At 45.8% G+C, this 24,376-nt stretch overlaps 1 long non-coding RNA gene across 1 annotated transcript; it reads left to right on the top strand.

Moving 5' to 3' along the window:
• Window positions 1-724: 724 nt before the first annotated feature.
• Window positions 725-24,087, top strand: LOC140469987 (uncharacterized). The gene is made up of 5 exons (XR_011956257.1): window positions 725-807; window positions 1,445-1,551; window positions 11,332-11,438; window positions 17,388-17,577; window positions 21,277-24,087. It is a non-coding gene; the product is annotated as an uncharacterized lncRNA (long non-coding RNA).
• The last annotated feature ends 289 nt before the right edge of the window (window positions 24,088-24,376 follow it).

Consider the following 24,376-nt stretch of genomic DNA (forward strand, 5'->3'; position numbering starts at 1 on the left):
AAGATTTTTTTCTCTCAGTGAATGGCTAGAATTTTCTCACACAAACAATTGTGAAAGTTAAATGTGGGAGTGTAATGCCTGGGTTACTCTTCGGAGGGTTGTTCTGGCTTGTTGGGCTGAAGGGCCTGTTTCCACATAGTAGGGAATCTATAATTCTATCTCAAATTATTTTAAAAGAGGGCAGATAGATTTTTGAAATATTGAGCAGTTGAGGGCTATGCGGATGAAGCATAAAAGAGGTGTTGAGGTCTGGGTTGGCCCAGCCATGCTCTGATAGAATGGGGGAACAAGCTGAAGGCGATGAATGACCTACTCCTGCTCCGATTCCTTGAGGCTCCGTTTCATGTTTTTTTTGTTTCCAAAGAAGACCGTGATACAATGTGCTAAAGATCTCAGATGTTGTGAAAGGAATGAAAATGGGGTGTTTATGTACTGATTCAGATGGCATTGATTCATCAATCACAGCTATACAGTCATGAGTAGGAAGGCAATTCCCTCCATGAATAAAGGAAATCTACTGCAGAGCTCACACAAAGGGAATTCTTCCCCTCAGCAAACTCTCCTATCACATTACCCAACATAGCAGCTCAAGCAGAACACACTGCGCATGCTTTAGTCATCAAAGGCGACCCTGGGTGATTGATGTCAGCACCGGACCAATGAAAGGTCGGTGGGCGGAACTGGAGGACCGATCGGGAGGTTGATCCTCCAACCAATCAAAATCAAACTAAACCATGTGATCACCCTCGCGCGCGGAGCAGAGTCGCTGTAATGAATGCTCGGGAAGTTATGGAGAGAAAGGATACGGTAAGGAAAGAAATAAACTGGGAAACGGGAGAAAAACTGTGTTGCTATGAGCGGAGAGGTTTTACAAACAAATTGTGCACGTTGGAAAACACAAATTTGAACGTCCCAGTCCCGTGTTTGCAGTAAATGGGGAATAGCCTCAGTGCGGCTGCAGGTCTGAGTGAGCGCCGCCATCTTTATTCAGGACAACGATTCACTGGACACGTTCGGAGCCGCCATCTTTGTAGGGGGCAAGGTGCAGCCAGGCGCATGTGCAGCCTTTCTCTCGTAGAGTCATTGTGATCATATCAGTCAATACTGCTCTGATTCACCTCTGGGCTCCCTCATGACCACTTTGTCAATATCAAGCTTCCTCAGTCTCGAACCATGGGTGTATTTTTGGTCTGTTTACTACTGTATTATTACTTTTATAGACCCTTTGTAAATGAGTTTTTCACTGTGGCCCAGCCCCTGACCATGTACTGCTCTATTATCAGATTACTTTTTTCTTGAATATTTTTGACAGTCAAGAATTCTTTTTTTCCAACAAGCAAGTGTATTTTCCTTCCATTTCTGTTTATCAAATTCTGCACCATTTTCATTCCCTGTAATCCGTTTTGCACTCCCTGAAACATCAACTGTGTTTCTCCTTCCACAGATACCAGTGATTAATGCCAAAGCCCTGTTGCTTGTGGAGAGGATGATGTTTGACTTTCTTGTACAGCTGCAGTTTGTGTGGTGAAGGTGCTCCCACAATGTGGTTGGGTAAGAGACATTACAGATTATTCATTACAGCAACAGTGATGATTTGAAAATAATGTCTAAATCAACAACACTTTGTATTTTTATTGTCATGCTTATAATTTCACAAAAATAATGTTGAGAACTTTAGACATAAGGCCAGAGATGGAGATATTAGGTCAGGTGACCAAAAGCATTGCCAAAAAGCAGGTTTTGAGGAATGTCTTAAAGGTGGAAAGCAGACCTGTGAGGTTTTGGCTGCAAAGTTCAGACCAAGCTGCTTCAGCAACTGTAGAAACAGCCACACAGGTGAAGTAATGAATTAACAAATGGTTGGGAGTCTCGATGAAAATGGGTTTTCGAGGTCTCAAAGTGTGTGTGGTGCAGGGAGCTAGGGATTATCACAGCCAGGAATTAAATCAAGTGTGAGAATTTTAAATTGAGGGATATTGGCCAGGTGCTGGCAGGTGAGACTAGATTGGGTTGGGGTATGTGGTCGGCATGGACGGGTTGGACCGAAGGGTCTATTTCCTTGCTGTACATCTCTATGGCTGTATGCTGTTGATTATAATTAGGAGCCTTTTGATGAATCAACAAGCAGAGATTTAGACTTTCATGAGATTACAGGGAGGTTGAATGTGGGAAGCTGGCCCTGAGTGTGTTTAGAAAATGAAGTCTGGAGATAACATAAAGTGGATGAGATGACATGAGCTGAGACAAGGGTGGAATCAGCTAGAAATAGTGATCTTGTAGTGGGACTGGGCTGTCACCTCACCTCACCTCTGGGATTCAGTTAGGTGTCAGGTTGTGAATCAGGGCGGTAACACAATCGGGAGCTGAGTGGCCCTGGTGGAGCCTAAAATTAGTGTCACTGAGCTGACTGTTGCTGAGCAGCTGCTGCTTGGTAGCCCTGTTGATGACATCTTCCATCACTTTACTGCGGATCGAATGTGGACTGATAGATGGAACTTGCCTGGGTTGGATTATCCTGTGTTTTTGTGTTGAACATCCCTGGGCAATGTTCCACATTGTCGGTAGATGCCAGTGCTGGAGCGGTACTTGGCTTGGTGGGTGGCAAGTTCTGGAGCACAAGCTATCAGTGTTATTGCCAGAATATTTGCCGGGCCCGTAGCCTTTGCACTACTTAACCATTTCTTGATGTTATTCAAACTGAATCGAACTGGCTAAAAACTCACATCTGTGATGTTGGAAACCACTGGAGAAGGCTGAGATGGATCATCCACTTGACACGTGTGGCTGCAGATTGCTGCAAATGCTGTCATCTTATCTGGTGCATGGATGTGTGAGACCCCTCCATCAGTAAGGGTGGGGATATCTGTGATGTTTCCTGCAGTGAGTTGTTTAACTGTCCATCACCATTCACAACTTGGTGTGGCAGAACTGCAGAGCTCTGATCTGTTCCACTGGATATGGGATCACTTAACTCTGTTGCTTGCTGCTGATGCTGTTTGAAATGCAGATAATCCTGTTTGGTAGCTTCACCAGGTTGGCACTTCATTTTTAGTTATGCCTGGTGCTGCTCTTGGCATGCCCTCCTTTACTGTACATTGTGATGGTTGAGAGTGGAATTTACAATCCCATGAGATTATAGATTGCGCTGGAGTACAGTTCTGCTGCTGTTGATGTCCCACAGTGCCTCAGAGATACCCAGTTTGAGATCCTACATCTCTTCAAAGTCTATCCCATTTAGAACGGTGATAGTGTCACTCAACACAATGGCGGTTTTTCTCAACTTTAAGGCAAGACTTTGTCTCCAAAAGGAATTTGTGATGGTCGCTCTTACCGATACTGTCATGGAGAGATATATCTGCAGCTAGTCAATTCATAACAATGAGATCAAGTATGTTTTTCCCTCTTGTTCGTTCCCTCACCACCCACTGCAGACTCAGTTGAGCAGCTATGTCCTTTAGGACCTGACCAGCTCAGTCAGTAATTCTGTTGCAGAGCTCGTCTCGATTGTGGATATCGAAATCCTGTACCCAGAGTATGTTTGATACCATTTTACTTCCTCAGTGCTTCCTCCATATATTGTTCAACATGAAGGAGAACTGATTCATCAGCCGAGGGAGGATGGTACGTGGTTACCAGCAGGAGCCGTGAGACTTCCTGGTGTCCGGAGTCAATGCTGAGTACTCCCAGGGCAAATCCTCCCTGTCTGTACACCACTGGGCCACCACCTCTGCCTGGTCTGTCCTGCCGGTGGGACAGGACATATCCAGAGATTTTAGGAGAAAGTGAAGACTGCAGATGCTGGAGATCAGAGTCGAGAGTGTGGTGCTGGAAAAGCACAGCAGGTCAGGGTGATGAAGGGCTTAGGCTCGAAACGTTGATTCTCCTGCTCCTCGGACGCTGCCTGACCTGTTGTGCTTTTCCTGCACCACACTCTCTATCTAGGGATGGTGATGATGGTGTCTGGTCATTGTCTGTAAGGGTTGATTTTGTGAGTATGACTGTGTCAGGCTCTTCCTTGATTGGTCGGTGAGACAGCTCTGCACATTTTGGTCCCAAAATCCAGATGTTAGTCTGGAGGACGTTGCACCATCGAGAGGGCTGATTCTGTGGTTGTATTTTCTGGTGCCTTGATAGATACCAAGCGGTCTATCCAGTTTCATTCCTTTGTTGAGACTTTGCAGTGATTAATACAGAGAGTAGCTGGCTGGGTCACTGTCAGGTTGGCAGGATGTTTTCCGCCATTGACAATGATTCCATGGAGATCAGGAGATTCCTAATTCCAGTTTTTTTTTCTTGAATTCAGACTCCACCATCTGTCAAGATGGGATTCGAACCAGGACTTCAGTCGTTTGTTTTAATATTTTGGATAAACGTTAAATACATTAGGTTTGTTCACTCACTTTAAATATCACTTACCCAGGTTTTGTTTCTTTGTGAAACACTGTTCATCATCCTGTCTCCTCCAACATTCTCTCCAACAACAAGAGTTTGGAGCACATGGAGTTTCTCTGTCACTCAGACTGAGATAATCCGATCTGCTGTTTCCCTCCCTCCCACTAGCCCACGGAGCCAAACTGCGTCACGTAGTGTTCCTGGTTTTTGTCCTTAACTGACATCTTTCTCCAATCTCATGTCAAGCCTTATCAGAGCTCATCTTGACCCTTTACCCTAATCTCACTAAACTACAGACTTTCCAACTCTCTTTCCTCCTCCTCTTCATCAGTCCCCCTCACCGATTCACAGATATTGTTCCTTGTTCTGTCTTTTCTGGTTATGGTCCTTCTCTCCCAAAATCCTGCTCCATCTCCACTCTCCCTTTCCTTTCTGAATTTCTTGCATTTGGTGTCCTTGGTCTCTCCTGTATCTCACGTACAATGCCAGGAGGTGACATCGTGCAAAAGCACCATGTTGGGTTTCACATGTGCACTGACGATGCCCAACTCTTCCTCCCCATCATCCCTCTCCATTACTCCAATGTTACTCAGTTATCAAACTGCTAACCACACTCCCACTACTCGATTAGGTGCAGTTTCCTCTAATGAAACATTGTAATGGTTAAACCCATTGCCTTACAAATTCCTTTCCCTTATTGCTGAGCCCCTCCCTCTCCCTGGGAACTGTCTGAGGCAGAACTACACTCTTCACAATATTGCTGTCATATCTGACCCCAAGCTGACCTTCTGATCAGACACCTACGCAATCACAACACCAGGAATTCCAATCTCTTAAACGTTGTTTGTCTCCTCCTCACCCCAGCTCCATTGCTACTGAAACCCCTTACGCGCGTCTGTGTCGCCTTAAACTTGATGAATCTGAAATGGAACCCTTTATTGCGTGACTGACACAGAATCTGGTTTCGGACTCCCTCGTGATGGGAAACATTCTCTCACTATTTATCCTGTCAAACGCCTTAGGAATCTGGTGGTGGGGTATGATTGTAGGTGGTGGAAATGGCAGAGGATGATGTGTTGTATCTGGATGGATGGTAAGGACTTGGGGAGGGTTCTATCCTTGCAGTTGGAGGTGTGGATTTCAAAGACAGAGGTGCGGGAAGTGGAGGAGACACATTCGATGGTATTGACTATGTGGGAGGGGAAATTGCAGTCCTTGGAAAAACTGGCTTTACTGGAACACTGCAGTAAGCGTGAGACAGAGATGTTGGCCAGGGAACAGGCTCGTGTGTTAAAGTGGCAGGCAGCTGGAAGCTCGGGGTCTGTTTTTGCAGCAGAACGTAGATCATCAGTCGCCATTTCCGCCACCTCCACTGAGATGCTGCCAGACACAGGTTCCTGTCCCCTCCATTAACAGATATGCACCCTCCCAGCCAGATCATAATCCACTCCTTTGTCTTTCCAAATGTTCCAGTCTCTCTTTGGGTTCTGTCCCTGCCTATTATTTACTCTTTAACCCCTATCTCCTGCAATACAAAGATCTGCAGGTTAGTTGAATTGGCCAAGCTAAATTTCCCATAATGTTCTGGGATGTGTAGGTTAGGTGCATTAGTCAGGAGAAATGTAGAGTAATAGGGTAGGGGAATGGGTCTGGGTGGGATACTCTTCGGAGGAACGCTGTGGAACCTTTGGGCCGAATGGCTTGTTTCCACAGTGTCAGAATTCTAATTTTCCCAGCTCCCATCGGTTCTGAGGAAGGGCCACTGGACAGATTTCGGTTCCCAGATGCTGCCAGACCTGCTGAGCTTTCCCAGCACCTTCTGCTTGTTGTTCCTGATTGACACCATCCATACACCTTCTGGGTTTGATTCAGACAGGGGGAGGATCCCACCACTGACCTCACAATGGGGTCCAGCTGATTGATGGAAGCTTCGGACCAATAGGAAAGATTGGTGGGACCGGTGGACGAAGTGGAACCAGCTGGTCATCCAAACAATGGGAGTGAATGAGGGGCGTGGCCAGTGGGATGACACATCACCAGTAACTCTGCCTGTGCAGCGCCACGTGACACGGCCGTCGGTGAATGTGGGAGACGCAAACAGGGAAGGGGAGAGTGGCCTCGGAGACGGAGATGATGAATCACTTTTTTTTTCTAGTATGGCCATATGCAATCTCATGTTTATATCTTTTTTTCTTTTTTTTTATTATCACCCAATCTCCTGTTATTTTTTTTTAAACTGCGGTAGTACTTATTTTTTCCCCAGCACCCATGGTGTGTGTGTGCAGGTGTGAGACACAGTGAGAGACACAAAGTGCACGAATCTTTATTCAATTTCCACCACCAGGAAGATAGGAAAACGCCCCAGTGGCCAGTGACAAGCACTGCCCTTCACATCAAAGGGCAATGCTGTGTGATCAAAACAGTGAAGGGGAGGGTAGGGACTAAATCAAAATAGAGTTGGACGGGGAAATAATGCACTCCACTCCCTGTGGCGCCCACCTCTCCCTGAACAACTCCAGGGTGTTGGTGGACACCGCGTGCTGCTTCTTCAAGGACACCCGGACTCTAACGTAACCCTGGAAGAGGGGCAGGCAGTCGGCCCTAACGACCCCCTCCACGGCCCGCTGCCTGGACCTGTTGATGGCCAGTTTGGCCAGGCCCAGGAGCAGACCCACGAGGAGGTCTTCAGATCTGCCCTCCCTCCTCTGTACCGGGTGCCCAAAGATCAGGAGCGTGGGACTGAAGTGCAACCAATAGCAGAGGAGGAGGTTTTTAAGAAAATCAAAAATGGAGGGCAAATGCCCACACCCAATATATACATGGTCCACGGACTCCACAGCGCCACAGAACAAGCAGTTGGGCTGGGAGTCCGTGAACCACCGCAATCTGCGGTTGCAGGAGACTGCTGCGTGCAACACCCTCCACCCCAGATCCCCGAGAGAAAGGGGGAGGACTCCCGCGTAGAGAGCCCTCCACTGGGGATCCCCACCGGCCGGTGGCAAGTGGGCATGCCAAGGTGTGTCCGGACGGTGGATGAGGGAGAAGAGGTGGACGGTGTGCAGCAGCAGTCTATACAGGGCCCTTCTTTTCACATCTTTGAAAGAAACAAAATTAAAATTCCGGAGGCGGCTCAGGTTGTGGGGCACAGGCTCCCGCGGGAAGTATGGGACCTTGGGGCCAAATGAATCACTTTAGACTGGGAAGTTTCAATTACCCTCTGTGCGGGTCGTTAGTCTGAATTAGAAACTCTCGGTCCCGCGTTTGCAGCAGATGGGAAAATGGCTGCGGCCCTTAGGCGGTGATAGGTCCTGGGATATGGTCGCCATCTTTATTAGGGGCAAGGTCCAGGTGAGGCACATGTGCATGTCCTCTTCCTAGGATTGGGGGTGCGATTTGAAGAGAGGCATTTACACATCAAGCACATACCAAGCGAAAAGTGTGTCTTTATATTCTTCCTGCACTGACTGAGAGTTTTGTTTTGTAAATTCATTTCATAGGATATTAAATCAGAATAATTGAGGCTCGGATCTCAAAAGCAAGTTTTTACAGTCAATGGAGTCATCAGGATCTGAATATCATTGGCTTTTAACTGTGGAAGGAGAAAGTATTGTCTGTTCTGTTTGTGGTAAAATATCTCCAATATTTTTGTTAAGCAGAAAGATGTACAAATTCATGGTTGGGTCACACTTTGGGTTTGTGCTCTGTTCTGGGCCCTGCAGCAGAGGAAGGAGATATTGGCCTGAGAGGGAGCACAGATTTATCCAGATGGCACCTCGTCTCTTTGTAAGAACTGTCAGATTTAGACCCAATCACCCACTTCATGATGTTAACCTGTAAACTTCATATTTTCAGTTACCTGCAAACTTCCCATTAAAAGTCCTTTTGGACTCAAATTCCAGCACCTTTCCAGGTGGAATGTTCCAGCTTCTGACAACGGTCTGTTCATTCAGAAACTGCTGAGGTCCATGTTGACTCTGGGGTTACAAAGGGCTGAGCTGAAAGGTGAGGTGCTGTCCCTGAGCTCCCATTGAGATGCATTGGAACAGTACAGGAGGCTGAGGGCAGTGTAGGTGTGAGCAGACAATGAAAATGATGGCTGCACTGTGAGGGCTGCTTGGCTCAATGAGAGTGTTTTGGAGTTGGGTGTAAATAGTGAGGTGAGACAGGGAGAAGGTGAAGCTGAAACTCCGTTTTAGTTCAGGCCGTTCAGAAATTCACATGGTCCCAATGGGAACAGTCAGTTTTTAAGTGATACCTGTGGAATATTTGTTAACAGTTTTTAAATTATTTTTCCTGAGGGCACTTGAGAGTTAACCATATTGCTGTGGGTCTGGAGTCGCATGTAGGCCAGACCAGGTGAGGATGACCGTTTCCTTCTCTACAGGACATTAGTGAACCAGATGGGTTTTCTAACAATCAACAATAGTTTCATGGTCATCATTCTCCTTTCCATTCTAGTTTGTATTGAATTCCGATGCTGCCATCAGCCATGTTGGGACTCTAACCCTAATCCTCGGAACACTGTACATGTCACTCATCTGGCAGGAATGCCATTAAGCCATTGCCTCCCTCTTTAACAATGTTTAAAAGAAAGTTCCATCATTCTACGTGTACAATTTGAGATAAAACACTGCAATGTCCATGTGTCAGGTCAGCCTCTCCAAAAGGTCAATCAACAGAAATTTGTTTGGGGGTGAAATATTTCTCTTTTTTTGGGCCAGTTTATGAAACACAAATGAATCTAAATAAAAATCTTATGCCACGGCCATGTAATTTCTGAAGCTGGAGGGGGATTACAGAGACAGGGAGGGTTGTGGGGCCAGAGGGGGATTGTTGTCCAAACATCACTGTGGTGTACATGGACTGCAGCATTTCAGGGAGGCGGTTAACCACCACTTTCTCCAAGACAAGTAAAGGTGGCCAATAAATACTGGTCTGGGCAGCAAAGGCAACCCCCAGGGAATAAAACCAAGCAGTGACCTCTCTGAGCTGACTGGCTGTGAAGTTACAAACCTCTCTGGAAATGGAGTGGGCAGAGAAGAGAAACACTGATATTTCACAGCTGGCCTCAGAGAGACCTCACCCTTGGAAGTCCTCAGAGCCGGGGATCAGCTCAGTGAGGTTCAGTCTCTTCAAATATCAATCTTAGTCGGTTTTATTTTATTAAATCTACAATAGTGAGTAAGGTGAGGATTTCTTTTTAATGTCTTAGGGTCTCTTGATGAAATGTTTAAGGTATAAAACGTAAGCATTAAGTTATTCTCGGGCAGTATTTTCCGAGCAGTAAGACTGTGCCTTTGTCTTGGTCTGTAGATTGTTAAGGCGGAGAGATGGCCTGTTGTAGAGTGGCGTGCTGTTCCTGTCGGATGTGGGAGATTAGGGAGAGTTTCGATGACCCTGATGATTATGTCTGCAGCAAGTGTGTTTGCAAGTCCTATTGGAACGCATGGATTGGTGGAGGAGTGATGAAAGGCAGTGAGGAATTGAGAGGAGCTGGGGGGTGTGATAGGTCGCAGTCTCAGGATTGCAGGATACTGCAAATACAGATGGGTTACCTCCAGGAAAGGTAGGAGGGGTAGGTCAGTACTGCAGGAGTCTCCTGTGGCTATCCCCATCTCGGACAAGTATACTGTTTTGGAAAATGTAGGTGGTAATAGACTTTCAGGGGAATGTAGCACTGACTGCCAAGTTACTGTGACTGAGACTGGCTTCGAACATAATGTGAGATATATCCAGTTCCACACGATCGATGGTGAGAGGGGACTCTCTAGTCAGAGGCACAGTCTGCCGTTTCTGCAGCCGACAGTGAGAGATCAGAATGGGGTGGTGCTGCCCTGGTGCCAGTGTCAAGGATGTCTCACAGAGGGAGAATAATATTCTCAAAAGGGAAAATAACTAGTGGGAGGACATTATACATTGGTACCAATGGCATAGGAAGGGGAAAGCATGGGGTCCTGACGAGCAGGGAGATTTTCTCGTGCCACTCGGGAGGCATTAAACCTGTGAGGGATTCAGGGTAAACCGAAAGAGATAGTGAGAAAAGAGGGGAGTAAAGGACAGGTGGGGATAGAGTGAGAAGAACAGTTGGATAAAGCATAATGACCTGGCTGGGGGAGGGTGATCCGCTGTTAATGGAGATTGTTAGTGGCTAACCATAGGTAGTGTGTAAGGGCAGGCTATGAGAACGAGGCCTGGTGTGTGGGGTAGTGGGGCTAGGACATGAGGTTGTTAACTTATGGTTAGCCACTAACTGTCTCCATTGTAAGCTGTTGCCCACCTATATCACTCCATGATTGGAGCTGCCGAGGACACAAACCTTTGGAATATCCTCCTGAACCCCCTCTGTCTGCCTTAAAGATGTTTCTAAAAATCGTTCTCTTTAATCATCGTTTCCATCATTCCTGAAGCATTTTAGGAGATTTGTCAATGTGAAAGGCTCCATACAATGCAGGTAGTTGTTGTTATTGTCTGACATCAGGAGAAACAGGAATGAGCCCCCTCTCTCTTACACCTGATGAACAGCAGCAAAATCAGGAAGCACTGAGCATGCTCCAGCCCACAATGGGTCTCGGATTATTGATGTCAGCGCAGGACCAATAAGAGTGGGGGAACGGGGACTTAGAGGTGCTAGTTGGTCCTTCAACCAATCGGAGTGAATGAGGGGCGGGACAATACTCAACCACGTGATAAAATTCACTGACAGCACAGTGTTGTTGTGACCAAGGCATTGGAAATGTGTGAAGGTGAAGGGCAGGGGAAAGGAAAGACATATTGACCAGGAAGAGGAGGAAATTTTCATGGTATGGGATGAGAGATTTTACAGAACTTAGTGCACATTGTAAAACACAAAATTGAAAATCCAAATTCTTCACCATTTTCCCTCCCTATAATGCATTTTGCACTCCCTGAAATATCAACTGTGTGGTTCTCTCTCCACAGATACCAGTGATCAGTGCCAAAGCCCGATTGCCTGTGGAGAGGGTGATGTTTGACTTCCTTGTGCAGCTGCAATTTGTGTGGTGAAGGTGTTCCCACAATGTGGTTGGGTAAGAGCTGTTATAGCTTATTCACTCAGCAACATTGAAGAGTTGACAATGTATGTGCAAATCAACAACAGTTTTTTTTTATCATGTTTATAATTCCATAGAAATACTATTGAGACCTTCTGACATAAGGCCACAGATGGGGATATTAGGTCAGGTGATCAAAAGAATTGCCAAATAAGCAGGTTTTCAGGAGTACCTTAAAGGAGGAAAGCAGGTCTGAGGGCGTTAGGGTGGGAATTCCAGACCGTGTTGCCTTGGCAACAGTAGAAACAGCTAGACAGGTGAAGCAATGAATAATACTGGATTAGTGGTGCTGGAAGAGCACAGCAGTTCAGGCAGCATCCCAACGAGCAGCGAAATCGACGTTTCGGGCAAAAGCCCTTCATCAGGAAAAAAGCTTTATTCCTAATGAAAGGCTTTTGCCCGAAACGTCGATTTCGCTGCTCGTTGGATGCTGCCTGAACTGCTGTGCGCTTCCAGCACCACTAATCCAGTATTTGGTTTTCAGCATCTGCAGTCATTGTTTTTTACCCCGAAGCAATGAATAAACACATCGTTGGGAGTCTGAAAGAAAATGAGTTGTCGGGGTCTCACAGGTTGTGTGGTGCAGGGAGACAGGGATGTTCACAGCCAGGAATTACATCAAGGGTAAGAATTTTAAATTGTTGCTTGTTAATGGGAGCCTTTTGATGGATCAACAAGTTTTGGTACAAGTGAGCATTTAGGCAGTAGGGTTTTAGATACTCTTGAGATTACATGGAAATTGAATGTGGGAGGCTGGCCCGGAGTGTGTTTGGATAATGAAGTCTGGAGATAAAACAGGGATGGACGAGTATTTCAGTAAATGAGCTGAGACTAGGGTGGAGTTGGGTGATGTCACTATTGTAGGAATAGTGCTTTTGGAGTTGGGCTGCTCCTCCTCCTCCTCACTCCCCCTCCCCAATTCACAGATATTGTTCCTTGTTCTACCTGTCTGTCTTTTCTGGTTATGTCCTTCTCTCCCATTCTGCTACAAACTAATATTTGACCCCACTGTTGTTGGAAAAACCTACTCCATCCTGACTCTCCCTTTCCTTTCTGAATTCCTTGTATTTGGTGTCCCTTAAGGATCTATCCTTGGTCCCTCCTGTTTCTCACCTACATACTGCCAGGAGGTGACATCGTCCAAAAGCACCGTGTTAGGTTTCACATGTACACTGACAATGCCCATCATCCCTCTCCATTACTCAGTTATCAAACTGCTCATCACACTCCCACTACGCGATTGGCTGCAATTTCCTGCAATGGAACATTGCAATGGTTAAACCCATTGCCTTCAGTTGCTATTACAAATCACTTTCCCTTACTGCTGAGCCCTTCCCTCTCCCTGGGAACTGTCTGAGACAGGAACCACACTCTTGACAATATTGCTCTCATATCTGACCCCAAGGTGACCTTCTGATCAGACATCTACACAATCACAAACACCAGGAATTACAATCTCTTAAAATGTTGCTTGTCTCCACCTCACCCCAGCTCCATTGCTACTGAAACCCCTGACCCGTGTCGGTGTTGCCTTAAACTTGACGAATCAAAAACAGAACCCGTGATTCCGTGACTGACCCAGAATCTGGTTCCAGACTCCCTCATGATGGGAAACATCCTCTCAGTATTTACCCTGCCAAACTCCTTAAGAATCCTACATGTTACAATGAGATCCCCTCTCATTCTTCCCAAATCCAGTGAGTAGAGTCCCAACTTCTTCAGTCTTTTAAAAGATAATCCCTGCAAACCAGGGTTCATCCCAGTCAATCTTCTGTGAAATGCCTCTGATGAAATGACGTATTTCCTTAAATAAAGGGACCAAACCTTCTGTCATTACTCCAGATGTGGTCTCACTCGCATTTTATAAAGTTACTCTCAGGTATATACTCCAAACAACTCCCTTTAAACTTGCACAGATGTTGTTGGAAATGCTCAGCAGGTCATGCAGCATCTGTGAAGAAAAATCAGTTAAAGTTTCAGGTCTGGTCACCCTTCCTCAGATACGTTAACTCTAATTTCTTTTCACAGATGCTGCTAGACCTGCTGAGCTTTACCAGAAACTTCTGTTTCTCTTCCTGGTTTACAGCATCTTCAGTTGGTTTGGTTTTCATATCCTTTAAACTTGCCATCTCTCTTCTAGAATTTGTCATTTCCACCTTGGAAAAAAGATTCACATTTGTTTGGACTCCCCAACCCTGGGGAAAAAAGAAACCATGACTAGTCACACTATCATTGAACTTTATAAAATTGCGAGAAGCAATAAAGCCACCTAAAGTGTCCAGTGCAGCAAGGAAACAGCCGCAGCCTATTCAGCCCCTCCCTATAGTTCAAATGTTCCAATACTGGCAACACCCTACTAAAACTTTTCTGAACTCTTGCAAGTTTCCCAACATCTTTCCAATAGCAGGGAGACTGGAATTGAAAGCAGTCTGGGGATTCCAAAAGTGGCCGAGCCAATAAACTGTACACATGATCCCCCAACTCTTATCATCAATGCACTGCCCAATAAGCCAGCATACCGCACACCACCTTCACCGACCTGTCTACCTTCAACCACACTTTCAATGACCTATCAACCCACACTGCACGGTCTGTTTGTCTGTCAACACTTCCCAGGAACTTGTCATTAAGAGGTTGAGTCCTATTCTGGTAACATCTTTCTGAAATCAGGGAGACCACAATTGAATACAGTATTCTAAAACTGTCCTCCCCAATGCCCTACTCAACCACAACGTGCCCTCCTAATCCCTATACTCAGTGACAGAATCCCTACAGTGTGGAAGCAGGCCTTTTGGCTCATGAGACCATACCAACCATCGGAACAGTATTCCACCCTAACTCTGTAACCTGCCATTACCCAAAGCTCATCCAGCTAACCTGCATGGCTTTGGATTTGTGGGAGGAAATTGAGAGCACCCAGAGGAAGCCCCCGCAGACACACAGGGAGAATGTGCAAATACCACACGGACAGTGGAATCGAATCGAATCAGCGCATTCTATTCAATGTTAGTGTCCGAAATGCCACGTTCAGCAGCTGATCTCCCTGAAACTCTACTTTCCAAGAACTATGCAGTTGTTCTGAGCCCTTCAGAGGGGATAAAGGTGAGGAGGAGAAAACAGGAACAGGATGGAGTTGTAAATCTATAAAATAACTGTCCGTCTCCCCCACACTGTCTGCTCCCCCCAGTCTCCCCCTACTCTGTCTGTCCCCCCTCCCTCTGTCAGCCTGTTTTCCCCCCGTCGGTCTGTTCCACCTCTTCCCCACCCCCACCCCCATCGGCCTGTTCCCCTCCCCCCTCCGCCAGCCTGTTTCCCCCACTCCCCCCGTCTCCCGTCTCTTCCCCCCATTTGTTGGTTGCCTGCCCCCCCCCCAGGTCTTTTCCCCCTTTCTGTCAGTAGCACCCCACTGTTCCCCTCCTCTCTAATCCAACTTTTTGTCCCCACCCGTCTCTGTGACAACCCTCGCTATCCCCCCTCTCTTTCCCCACCCATTTCTGTCCCACCCCCCTCGATCTACCCACGCCCTGTCTGCCTACCCTCCCTCCCAGTCCCCCAGTTCTGTACTCCCCCACTGCAGGGCAAATATCTTGTCTATTTATCCTATCCATGCCCAGCCTGAATTTAAAAATCTGTTTCAGGTCACCATTCAGCCTCTGACGCTCCAGGGAAAACAGCCTATCCAGCCCTGGCAACATGCTATAATTCTTTTCTGATCTATTTAAAGTTTAAGAACATCCATCTGATCGGAAGGAGAACAGAATTCTATGGAATATTGATTCGGCAACTTTTGCAATGTCCTGTACAGCCGCACTATGACCTCCCAACCCCTATACTCAATACTCTGACCAGTAAAGACAAGCAGGCCAACTGCCGCCTTCACTATCCTATCTACTTGCTACTCTACTTTCAAGGAACTATGAACCTGCACTTCAAGGACTCTTTGTTTAGCAGCACTCCCCAGGAACTTACTATTAACTGTATAAGTCCTGCTAAAGTTTGCTTTTCCAAAATGCAGCTGCTTGCATTTTTCTAAACTGAACTCCTCAGCTCATTCACCCATCTGATCCAGATCCTCTTGTACTCTGAGGTAATCTTTTTCACTGTCTACTACACCTCCCATTTTGGTGTCATCTGCAAACTTACTTACAATACCTCTTATGTTCACATCCAAATCATGGATATAAATGACGAAAAGTAGTGGATCCAGCACCGATCCTTGTGAGACTCCACTGGTCACAGGCCTCCAGCCTGAAAAGCACCCTCTTCCTTCTACCTTCGGGCCAGTTCTGTACTCCATGCGATCTAACCTTGCTGAGCAGTCTCCCATGAGGAACCTTGTCAAACACGTTACTGAAGTCCATGTATATCATGTCCATGCTCTGACCTCAGCAATCCTCTTTGTTACTTCTTCAGAAAAACTGAGTCAAATTCATGAGATATGATTTCCCATGCACAAAGCTGTTATTAGTATCCAGGATTTAACTCTGTACATTGGGGTCTGCGTTGCCCAGTTATAGATGTTAATATTCTGGATGAAGTTCAAGTACCCCAGCATTTTGTCAGTGACTCTGTATTGAGTCTTGTTTATGTAACCAACACAGGTGAGTTCCTTTTGAAAGGTAGTCCCTGTATCCCTTGCCCACCAGGAAATAGTGTAAATGTCCTTACCTCTGGATGAGGAGGATCAGGCTCAGAGTTGAGTAACAGCATCTTTGAAGAGGCTGATTAGTAAACCTGCCCAAGCCACCAGTCCATACTGTCTCCCAGCTGTCCCTGCCTGATTCTCCAAACAGAACCATCCTGTAGTTTCTCTCCTGTCAGACTCTCCCATTGCTCAGTTTGTCCAGGATCCCCTCCTGCTGCTGCACTGCTCCTGTCCCTCACTGACCTGTCCATCCCCCAGTGTCCTCGACATTCATTCATTGTTTACAATCCCATTGTCCCAGTCCTCCAGCCCCGCCCCCTCCACTCTATAGAGACGGCTGAGTGGTTGGCACTGCTGCCTCACAGCACCAGGTACCCAGGTTCGACTCCGGCCACGGGCGACTGTGTGGGGTTTGCGCATTCTCCCAGTGTCTGAGGGGGTTTCCTACGTGTGCTCTGGTTTCCTCCCACAATCCAAAGATGTGCAGGGCAAGTGAATTGGCCATGCTAAATTGCCCATAGTATTAGTTACATTAGTTAGGGGGAATGGGTCTGTGTAAGTTACTGTTTGGAGGGTCAGTAAGGACTTGTTTGGCCGAAGGGCCTGTTTCCATACTGGAGGGATTCTGATATATTGGGCAGCAGCTGCTGTCAATCACCTGGACTCCTGTATGATCGGGAGCACGTGCTGTAGGAGGGGAGACCAGTGCACGGGCGCAGTGCTGGCCAATTGTGGGAGTATGCGCAGTATCGGTCAGTGCCTGGGAAGGAGGCTGTGGGTGTGAGGGATTAATCTATCATTAGCAGCTTCATCCCTCTGGGAGCAGGACCCTGGGGAATGGCCCTTCTCTTGCTACCCTGACATGTGATCAGACTGTCAGTGGTGCAGCGTTTTGCAGAAAGTTATCAGAACACTTTTGTGAAGATTCAGGGTTGTTATGGAAAGGGACAAGGATGGGCCTGCAGTTAGAATTCTAATTTGGCTCATTTTAGTAAGATGGGTCTTGGCCAGAGTGTGCAGGAAGCAGTGTATGCAGGATGGTTCTCATCAGGAGCTAGGAAACTGAATTCAAAGAGAGAGTGTGTGTGAGAACTGGGTGTGGAGGAAAGGAGTGGGGGGATTGGTTTGGATTTCAGTTCACAGAAGAGAGAAATTGTGAGACTGAGGTTTAAAACTTTGGGGGAACAAGGAAACTACAGTTTAATACTACAATTGTCTTATGAATTTCCATCCTGTATTAACAGTGCTAACTTGTGTGCTCTGTTGTATGGTACTGAAAGGGTGGATTTGCGGATGAGAAATACAAATGGAACTTCATGTTCCGATCTGATGGTTACTTGATCCGTGCCGATCTGAATATTATTGGACTTTTCATCTGGAAGGAAAGGTGTGCATTCTGTCCGTGGGCGAATATTTCAAATCTGTGTGACTGCAAAAGCCCTGAGACACAGCCAAGTCCATGTCAGCATGGTGAGTATGGAGAGAGGTTTTATTTGTTTTTGAAAGTCTGAAAAGTCATGGCACATTTCCCAGGAACAATTAGGCCACAACTTTGCTTTGTAGAAGGACAAGTCTTTAATTAACCATGCAACCAGCAAGACACAAGGATACCTGCACCATGGGAAAGACTATGAAAACGGGATTGTTGTAAAGGAGTTCATTCTCGATCATGGATTGTAATCCATTGACATTGTCACATCGGTTCCAGCGCTGTGGGGAAATACTGGAAATATGATGAATGTAATGTAGGTTTCAGTTATTAAACTGTAAAAAGTGCAGAACAATTTACAAGGATGTTGCCAGGGCTCAGGGGTCTGAGTTACAGGGAGAGGTTGAACAAGTGAGGATTTTATGTTTAGAGCAGAGGAAACTGAGGGGGTTCTTTTCTAGAAGTGTATAAGACCATGAGAGGCATGGATAAGGTGAATGCACTCAGTCTTTTTCCCAGGAACTCAAGGATTGGACGGATTGATTGGATCAGTTTAGGGTTAGAGGAGAAAGAATAAAAGGGAAGCTGAGGGGCAACTGTTTTACACAGAGGGTGGTATGTATATGGAATGAGCTGCCAGTGGAAGTGGTTCAGGCAGGAACACACAACAGGTAAAAGACATTTGGACAAATACATGGACAGGAAAGGGTCAGAAGCAAATAGGCCAAGTGCAGGGAAATGGGGTTAGCGTGGATGGACATTCTGGTCGGCATGGGCCAGTTTGGGCCAAAGGGCCTGTCTCTGCTCTAGGATTCTATGACTCTCAGTGCATTTGCTATTTCTCCCCCTAACTCTGTTGGTATCCTGGGATGTATTCCATCAGGGCAAGGAGACTTGTCTACCTTTAGCTCCATTAGCATATCCAGCTCTAACTCTTTCACGATCATGGTTATTATCTAGGTCCTCACCTTCCTCAGTCTCCTTCTCAATTACTGGCATGTTCTTCGTATCCTCCACTGTGAAGACTGACTGCTGTGTACTCATATTCCTGAACCCTGCTGGATAGGAATAACTAGGCACAGAACTCTGAGAGATCTTCTTTGAGTCTTTATTGATGAGACACAGCAGTTACCTGGATAGTGTACATGCAAAACACCTCCAGGCAGCATCAGGTAACTCCCCACCTGTCCGATGTAAAGCTCCCATTCTTATACCTTTGTGGTTTAGGACTTTGAATAGAGACTGTTTCTCAGTATTATCTCCATGGCAACGGCAGTTAGAAAGTCTAGTTCAGTTCAGCACTTTGTGGTTAAACCACACACCCCTCCCTCACACCCCCGTGGCTCCCTCAAGTATCTGACAGGCACTTCAGTTTCAGTGGGGTATCTCTCAGGATTCTGATGTGGGGGAGCCGGTGGTGGGGTCGATAAAGTTTAAAAACCACACAACACCAGGTTATAGTCCAACAGGTTTATTTGGAAGTACAAGCTTTTGGAGTGTGCTGTGATTTTTAACTTGATCAGGATTATCTCTATGGTAACAGATAAGTGCTTCAACAATTAGAGGCCATATGTTCCCCGAACAATAGGTTCCCCTCCAGCAGTATAAACTGTTATTCCAGCCCTGGGGATAGTTACTCATCACTTTTCTCCCCCAATCCCATCTCGCTTTCTGTTGATCTTTAAAGTTTTTCTGATCTCCTTGGTCATTGCCAATCTGTATGCCTTCTATTTCAGTTTGATAGACTCCCTTATTTCCTGAGCCACCCGCGGCAGATTATTCCTTTTCCTACAGTCCTTCCTTTTCACTGATATATACTTTTGCTGAGCACTTCGAAAAATTGCTTTGATATTCCTGCACTGTCCGTCAACTTTCCCACCATAAAGTCTTTGTTTCCAGTCTACATTAGCCAACTCCTGCCTCATCCTATTTAGTCTTCTTTTGTTTAAGCACTGGATCTTGGGATTGGATTTAATCTTCCAACTTTCCATCGTTGTTCTGAGTTCAACCAGATTTATCAGAAGCCTTTTATCAGATTACAAGGTGAGACGATGTTTCCTGGGAGTTTTGGTTTTCATTGTCAGTGACCTTGGCTTTGTAATAAAGTACAGGATGGATATTCACAACAGAGTATGCTGGACGCTGCGAATGTACGACACAATCTAAAACCATAAATCACTGTCTCCCCTCAGTTTAAAATTGCAAAATCATTACCCCCTACACACTTCCTCACTCTCTAAGATTGGAATGCTAATCCACCTGACTATCTGTCATTTTCCGAAAATCTCCTTTGGTGAAGGCGGTGATTTTTGGATTCAGCTTTCCAGTTATTACCGTAAGAAGATAAGCACTGGGCACTGGAGAACCAGCCCCACCATTTAATACGGTGATGATTGAGCTCACATCAGTCTCAGCTGGATTTTCCTGCCAGCTCTCTCTCACCCTTCAACCCATTGCAAATTCAACATCTGTATCTCTTCATTAAGTTGGCACATTGTCCTGGCATCCACCGCATTTTGAAAAGGGAATTCCACAGATTCACAACACATCGAGATAAGTACATTCTTCCACATGAGAATATAATAGAGTCCCTATAGTGCAGAAACAGGATATTCATCCATCGAGTCCACACCAACCCTATGATAAGCATCCCATTCAGACCCACCCATTCCCTGTAACATTGCATTTCCCGTGGCTAATTGTCTAACCGGCACGGGCATGGACACTATCAGCAATTTAACATGGGCAATCCACCTAACCTGCACATCTTTGGACTGTGTGAGGAAACTGGAGAACTGCACAAAACCATGCAGATATGGGGAGAATGTGTAAACTCCACACAGTCGCCTAAGGTCCCTGACGCTGTGAGGCAGCAGTGCTCGCCACTGAGCCACCTCTGCTTTACACCTACTGCCCCTTATTAACCTCCCTATCCCCCATTTGGCTGAATCTATGTTCCTTACGTCAGAAATCAGGTTGTCTAAGCAGATGTCTCAGTAAATCCCAGTGACAGCCCACATGTCCCGTGTGTCTGAATGGGGATCCGATACACAACATCCTCCATCCCACACTTTTCATTCACATTCCAGAATCAGGGCTCCAGTGGCTGCATGAGAACTGCAAATCCCAAATTCCAAGGCAGGGACCACGCGTCTGTGGGGAAACCTGGCACAAGTACAGAATGTGGGTGGGTTTGGGAGCATGTGCTTTGGGGTAACTAGTGGAAAGTATTTCACACTGATTGTCTGGACGAGGAACGTATTTGTTTGTAGTATTGATCTGTTGGAGGGTCAAAGTGTCACCACACCCACATGGGACCAAGTTCCATTCCCAACTTGTCATACACTGGGAATTGACCAATGAGAAACAAAAAAGGATGTGACCCATTTTCCCAGACTGAAGATTCCTGTTCTGTCCAGGATCTGCCACCTCCCTTTCTGTTTCCTTTTGTTTCATTCTGCTGTTACATTGTTGACTTGCAGCAACTGAAGGGAAAGGAAGTGAACCCAGAAAGGGTGCAGAGTCTAACCAGGGATGGGAAGTGGTGCCATGGATCTGTTTATCAACAACTCTATGAGAATGGGGAGGGTGTACATTTGGGGTAGTAGAGTCAGAATGGTGGGAGAGTGTAAGTGGGCTGGAGGGTTACAGCTTTGGGGGAAGAAAGGGGAAAAAGATATTCCAGAGAATCTAGAATTGTCTGTTCTGAATTTCTAATCTGTACATATTCCTTTATGCAGGGTGCTAGATGGTGAAGATTTGCAGATTGAAATCTCAACATCAATTGCCGATCGTGATAAAGTTAACCAGCATTTGAAGAACCAAAGATGGAGATTCACTCGGCCAGAATCCTAAAACACTCTCTCTCCCAGCATTGTCGGTCTCTCTGCACCAAATGGACTGTGAATGGTTCAAGACAGCAGCTACCTACCATCTTCTCAAGGGTAACGAGAGATGGGGAATAAATGCTGGCTGAGCCAGTGATGCCCATATCCTGGAAATGGGTTCTATCTCTAGTTGGTGAAACCCGGTTGATGTTACTGCAGGATGATGAGGGAGGCTGAGTGCATCCTCCAGGAGGCAGCACCATCACATTACCCCTGCCTACACCCACACAATAACACACCAAAGCAACTGGAACAAAAGGCAGTGAAGCCAAAGGAGGATTTATATATAGTTCTTTGAAATAAAGTCATCAAAGGGGATTGGAACACAGCAGGAACAGGAGATTGAGTTGCATTGTTAGCTGTTTCCCCTTGAATGGTGGAGCAGGATTGAAAGGCCGAATGGCCTCCTGCTATCTCCCAGGTATGTATATAGCCATGGAGCCCGGGTAGGAAGAAGTGGGCAGGGATTCTCCAGGAGATTGCACTTCCACATCAGTTTTCAGTGAGGTATGGTTTGATGGATTTTATTTCACATTTGTCTTTAACACAAGGTTTGTGAATTTGGTTTTAAAATATTGTAGCTATTTATTCCACAATAAATAAAACTAAAAGAAAAGAAATGAAACTATCTGAATATGACAGTTTTGAAAAATTTCAAATGCCTTGTAAAACAAAATCCTGTCTATTCCCGGACACCATCACTTTCCAGTTACTCAAACTCCAGGGAAATATTCCCTCCCTGTCTGAACCTTTGGTTTGATTTAACTGCTTTTCAGTTCTCCTTCTATGAGCTGTGAAGTGTTCTTTTTCCCCCCATTTCTCCGACCCAGACATGTTATCACACACAGCTGAGCAACCTTCCCACGTTCATCATTACACCATTTTGGGTTTTTGTTAATATATAATCACCAGCAATAAACCACCCGTGTAACCAATTGAATATTTACAAACAAAGCCCATTATGGGCAAAGCAAACCATTACAAATGACAGAGTGGGAAGGGACCAAATCAAAGTAGAGTTAGGGGTGTATCCCCTGCGATGCCCACCTCTACCTAAAGACATCGAGAACATTGATACATACCACATGCTCCTTCTCCAAGGACACCCTGCTTTATCCTCAATCATAGAATAGAATCCCAACAGTGTGGCAGGAGAGCATTGGCCCATCAAACCCCACCAACCATCCAAAGAGGATCCCACCTGGAGCACTCCATCCCTGTAACACTGCATTTCCCATGGCTGATCCACCGAGTCTGCATAATCCTGGGCACTGTGGACAATTTCGCACAACTGATCCACCTAACCCACAAATATTTGAACAGTGGGAGGAAACCAGAGCACCTGGAGGGGGTCCAAACAATCATAGGGGAATGTGCAAACTCCACACAGGCTGTTGACCAAGGCTGGACTCCAACCGTGTACCTGGTGCTGTGAAGCAGCAGTGCTCTAATCCCAATTTAAATCAAAACAAACGATCCCTGCTCATTGTCACGTTGCTGTTTGTGGAGACTTACTGCCCAGAGAGACATCCTGAGATTCAGAAAGAGACAATATAAATTCAGTCAACTCCAGCCGAGTTAATGTGATTAACAACCACATCAATACTCCAACAGTGCCATCAGACCTCGTACCTACTCTATCATTTACGATTTTTAACCCATGGGAAGTTTGTTACCACCTTCGATGACAGCCATAATGCTCTGACCACTTTGACGGAGCCAGTGCAAGTCAGTTCTAATAGTTATCAATAGATTGAATCTAAACAGGATGCCCCACAACAGGAAGTGCTCTGACACTCAATGCCTGTAAGTCAAGGTCATTTTCCTAAAACCACTCACGTCTGGTAATACCATTGAAGATATTTTAAACAGGAACCTTTCAGTCTCAATTTCCAGTTCCAGTCCATGAAGCAGCCAGTAACATGCACCAGTGAATTGAATTCTAACAGCAGCATTGCCCTGGCAGGAGAGATTGAGGAGCCTGAAGCTGTCTTCTCTGGAGTATCTAAACATGAAACACTTCAAAGGAACAAAAATCTACAAGAGCTCGAGAGGATAGATACAGGAAGGATGTGCTCCCTGGCTGGTGTGCCTGGAATAAAATAAACACTAACTACAGTATCTTTACCCAGAATCCCCTTTAGCTTCAAAAATGTTTAAGATTTATTTGCTGCTTTAATTACACTCCCATTTTTAACTGCCGAAATGTTGCTAACTATGCAAATGTATAAAATATAATTTAATCCATCCCAAAACCTCTCTGTACCTGTGTCTCACTTGTGTTCACCGAGACACTCATTCAATCTGACCTCTTTACAAACCCTGCCCTGATATTTCGTAGAGGGCTCAGAATGAAATATTCACAGAATTGTTACTGCACAAAAGGAGGCTCTCCAAAGGATCACCTCACTGAATGCCATTCTTCTCCTTTTACCCCATAAACCTTCCCATTCATCCTCTTCCAATAACACCAGCGAGTTTACAACTAACCACAGCGATTGGATTGGTTTTGTTTGTTCATGGGATCATGGCATCACTTGCTGGGGCAGCATTTGTCATCCATTCTAATTGCCCAAGAGGTGGTTCAGACTCAACTACGTTATTCAATCTCTGGATTCACTTGTAGGCTGGACCAGGTCAGACCCAATGACATGAAGAGTTGATTTCTGGCCTATTATCTTATTTCTGAAATGATAATGAATAATGTTTACAGTTGAATTAAAGGTGAAAGACCAAACTGGGTTTTATTCTGATTGAGCACATCCTCCTGTTGTCTCAGTTGTTATTGACAGTCTCATTCCCATCGCACCAGAACCTGTTCCAAAGAGTGTTACAGAAAAGGCAGAATGGTCAGCTGCAGCTGGTCACCTGACTGGTCACTGGACCCCAAGGTTCACTCTCCACAGATGCTGCCAGATCTGCTGATTTTTTTTTCCAGCAATTTCTGTTTTTA

This window comes from Chiloscyllium punctatum, chromosome 50, assembly GCF_047496795.1.
Source record: "Chiloscyllium punctatum isolate Juve2018m chromosome 50, sChiPun1.3, whole genome shotgun sequence".
NCBI classification, from domain to species: Eukaryota; Metazoa; Chordata; class Chondrichthyes; order Orectolobiformes; family Hemiscylliidae; genus Chiloscyllium; species Chiloscyllium punctatum.